The following is a 4,455-nucleotide window of genomic DNA, read 5'->3' as shown; positions in this document are numbered from 1 at the left end:
AGTAGTATGTCATAACCATACAATACCAGGAAAGTGACTATACTCCCACTAGCTTTGACATATACACAAGATTCATCCTCACTTCTAGAGAAACCAAACTCTTTGACTTTCTCATCAAAGCAAAGATTCCATCCGCGAGAAGCTTGTTTCAATTCATAGATTGATTTCTCAAGCTTACACACTCTATCGGGGTATTTAGTATCTATAATACCCTCTTGCTGACTCATGTCAACATCCTCAGCTAACTTTCCATTAATGAAAGCGGTTTTGACGTCCACTTGCCAAATTTCATAGTCATGAAACGCAACTATGGCTAACATAACCCTAATAGATTTAATCTTGGCCACTGGCGAGAAGGTATCATCATAGTCAACCCCTGGGTTTGAGTATAGCCCTTCGCAACCAGTCAAGCCTTGAATGTGTGCACCTTTCCATCCATGTCGGTCTTCTTCTTAAAGATCCATTTGCACCCAACTGTCTTGCAACCTGGTACATTGTCAACCAAGTTCCAAACTTGATTGTCATACATGGACTGGATCTCGCTGTCCATTGCCTCTTTCTGTTTAGCATACTCAGGGCCCGCCATGGATTCCTTGTAGTTAGAAGGTTCGTCGAAATTTACTAGTGTACTATCACTGATAAACGTATCACTATCCAAAGTTATATGCAAACCATAAAACTCCCGTGCCATTCTAACTCGAGTGGAATGTCTAAGAGGTAACGACTCGTCAATAGGTTCAACAGGAATTTCTTCCTCAGGTTGAGTGTTAGTGTTAGAGGTTCCCTCATCGCTTGGCTCTTGAATTTCTTCAAGATCAATTGCACTCCCACTGTCCTCTTTGCATATGAGCTCTCTCTCTCGAAAGACTCCCCTTCTTGCTACAAAGACCACGTTCTTACTAGGTCTGTAGAACAAGTATCCGAATGACTTCTGTGGATAGCCGATGAAAATACATTGCTCACTTCGAGGTTCAAGCTTGTCGTGATTCTCTCGTCTAACGAAAGCTTCACAACCCCAAACCTTGATATGTGCTAACTAGGGAACCTTCACTGTCCACATATCATGAGGTGTTTTGGCAACCTTCGTTGTTGGAACAAGATTAAGAATGTGGGCGGCAGTATCTAAAGCATACGTCCAGAATGAGATTGGTAGTGAAGCTCGACTCATCATGGAACGAACCATGTCCAACAAGGTTCGATTACACCTCTCAGCCACACCATGAAGTTGTGGTGTCCTTGGAGGTGTCAAGTGTGAAACAATTCCACATTTCCTTAACGTCGTCGTGGAACTCGATACTAAGATACTCACCACCTCTATAAGATCTAAGCATCTTGATCTTCCCGCCTAATTGATTTTCGACTTCATGTTTGAATTCTTTGAACTTTTCAAAGGTTTCTGACTTATGCTTGATTAAGTAGATATATCCATATCTGTTATAATTATCGGTAAAAGTCACATAAAATCGATTTGCATCCCTTGTGGTGGATCTGAAGGGTCCATACACATCCGTGTGTATGAGATCGAACAATACCTCACCTTTTTCACATGAACCCGTGAAAGGTGATTTAGTCATCTTTCCAAGTAAACAAGACTCGCATGTATCATCCGACCTTAAGTCAAATGATTCCAACACTCCATCCTTTTGGAGTTGGGCAATGCGTTTCTTGTTGACATGTCAAAGACGACAATGCCACAAGCATGCCTTGTCTAAACCATTAGACGAATCAATTTGCAACACACTATTTCCTAAATTGTCTACAACCATCACAGTTTCATACACGCCAGCACAAGGTAATGCTTCAAAATAAAATACACCATTATGAATAGAACCATTCTCATTATCAAAAGAATATCTAAAACCTTGTCTATATACACCATGAAATGAAATAATATTTCTTGTCACTTCTGATGAGTAGCAACAATTATTTAAATCTAAACATAACCCATTACTAAGCACTAAAGAATAAATGTCAATCTTGGTAACAGGCGACGATCTCCTATTGCCCATAATTAGGTTCATCTTCCCATGCTCCACATCTTCACTTCTTTTTAGTCCTTGCAAGTTAGAGTAAATGTGAAAACCACACCCTATATCAAGAACCCAAGATTTCGAATGTGATGAGTTTTTATATAGAATAGTGTAAATACATGCCGAGGTTGGCTTAACCTTGCCATCCTTTATGTCTTGCAAGTACTTGGGACAACTTCTCTTCCAATGCCCCTTGCCATGGCAGTAAAAGAAAGTAGCATCCTTCGGATTAGAAGCAGGGGGAGCTTTGGAACTAGATTTGCCTTTAGGGCCATTACTTGACGCCCCGGCTTGAGACTTTCCCTTCCAGTTCTGTTTTGAGCGATTTTTCCTCTTCTTCCCCTTTCCTTGCCCTATGGCCAAGACGGGAGCAGCAGCAGGAGTGGAGGCAATACTCTTTCCCTTCATTCCACTTTCGGCGGTTCTCAGCAAGCTTTAGAGTTGACTCAATGTAGTTTCCTCCTTGTTCAGATGATAAGTCATAACAAACTGATCCCAACAGCTAGGCAATGAGTACAAGACTATGGCAATAGCCAATTCCCCATCAAAGTTCACAATGAGCTTCAACAGACGATCCATATAACATTGCATGCGTTGCAAGTGGGTCGTGACGGACTCTCCATCGTTCATCTTGGTGGTTATTAGTAACTTGACTATTTCGTAACTTTCTTGACGGGCTCGTTGATGATACTTCTCCATCAAGTCCTTTCACATCTCATAAGGCCAATAGTCCTCATAGAACCTTTGTAGCTCGGGAGTCATAGTAGCCACCATGATGCATGACACTTTAGTAGCACAATTGCAGTGTCTCCTATACTCAGCAATTTCATCGGGAGTAGATTTGGTTTCATCAATCTCGTTCAGCTCCTTTTCGAGAATGTATTCCTTGTCCTCGAAGCGTAAGGCTATTCTGATGTTATGGATCCAATCATTAAAGATAGAACCATCAAAGGTGACCTTCGAGCAGATGCTCAAGAGCGAGAAGTGGTTGGAGTTGTTGTTGGAGGAACCAAAAGCATTGTTTAAAGTTGACAATTTGAAAAAAGAAAAAGGATAAGATTTTGATTAGATAAGAGAATCCTCAATATAACCCCCAAATGAAATACTAAGGCTAGGATCCAACAAAATAATTCACAATTCAGAAGAGGGATGTCGTAATCTAATTGCAAATTATTTAAAGGTAGGTAAATGACGATTTACCAATTTCACGAAAACGAAATTTTAAGTGAATTAAGTTTTAAATGAAATTCTTAGATCTTTTGAGATTCATTGAACTATTCAATGGCATGTTTAATCTTGATTATGCCCTTTCCATTTGTGACTGGGATACCGAGTATCACAAACAAGGTCTGAATAACCATGCAAATTTGCTTGGTACTCTCGATGGCGTTTATCATCTAATTAATATGTCGGTTAAGCACACACGCTCCATTAATCAACAATAAATTATGAGCTACCCATATCTACCCTTTATTAGTCCATGTTAGTGTGTCGGTTAACCACACACGCTCCACTAATGACTTTTATAAAGTGCAAAGTGCAATTTCGTGGATTAGCATCAAATTCATATTTTCCTAAAGTAACTAAGATTGAGAATTTTATGAAAACATTTAGTTACTTCATATATTTCATTATACTTATTAATGAGAATTAAGTGTCCTATTAAACCCGTTCGGCTAACGACCATCCACTAATCAAGAGAGCGGTGGGTAAGAGTTGATAGCCAATGGCGGTCATTTTATAGGCCGCTTCCTTAAACTCCCATTATAGACCAGCTTCATGAATGAGGTCTACTAACAGTAAGACTGACTTTTCTTATACATATATATGTTGGATTAGATGTCTAAGCCCATAACTATTATTGGTATGTACTTGACCCGAGAGTAGCATGGTCCATTTGGGTTGCATATCATCAGGACAATTTGTTAGGATGGACTTTTGAGAGAAGGTTATTTATGGTTTATTAATATATTATAAGTTATAATATATTAATACGAAATCATATGTTTTAATTACTATCGATCAAGAATTAATTTGGAATTAATTTAGTGATCAAAAGAGACTAATTAAATCTATGGGGACTAATTATGATAATTAGTTATATTTATATGTGTTGGGCTTATGATCCATGTTGGACCAAGTTTATGTATGGATACATAAAGAGTTGGGCCACATGAACCATGGATCATAAAACCCATGGGTATGGATTATGGGTTATACCCATGACCCTTGGAATCCTACATATAAATAGGTTACTCCATAGCCAAAATCACCACTTCTTTTCTTAGAGAAATATGGAGGTGTTTTGGTGCATGGAATTCTCTCTCAAGAGCCACCTTTGTCCTAGGTGTGTTGTGATTCCATTTGAGGCATTTCATACTATTGGTGCTAAGCTCTTAAGGCCAAATACATCAAGACTTCAAGC

Source organism: Lactuca virosa, chromosome 5 (genome assembly GCF_052849685.1).
Source record: "Lactuca virosa cultivar CGN04683 chromosome 5, Lactuca_virosa_CGN04683_v6, whole genome shotgun sequence".
Classification (NCBI taxonomy): Eukaryota; Viridiplantae; Streptophyta; class Magnoliopsida; order Asterales; family Asteraceae; genus Lactuca; species Lactuca virosa.
This window is presented reverse-complemented; position numbering follows the sequence as displayed.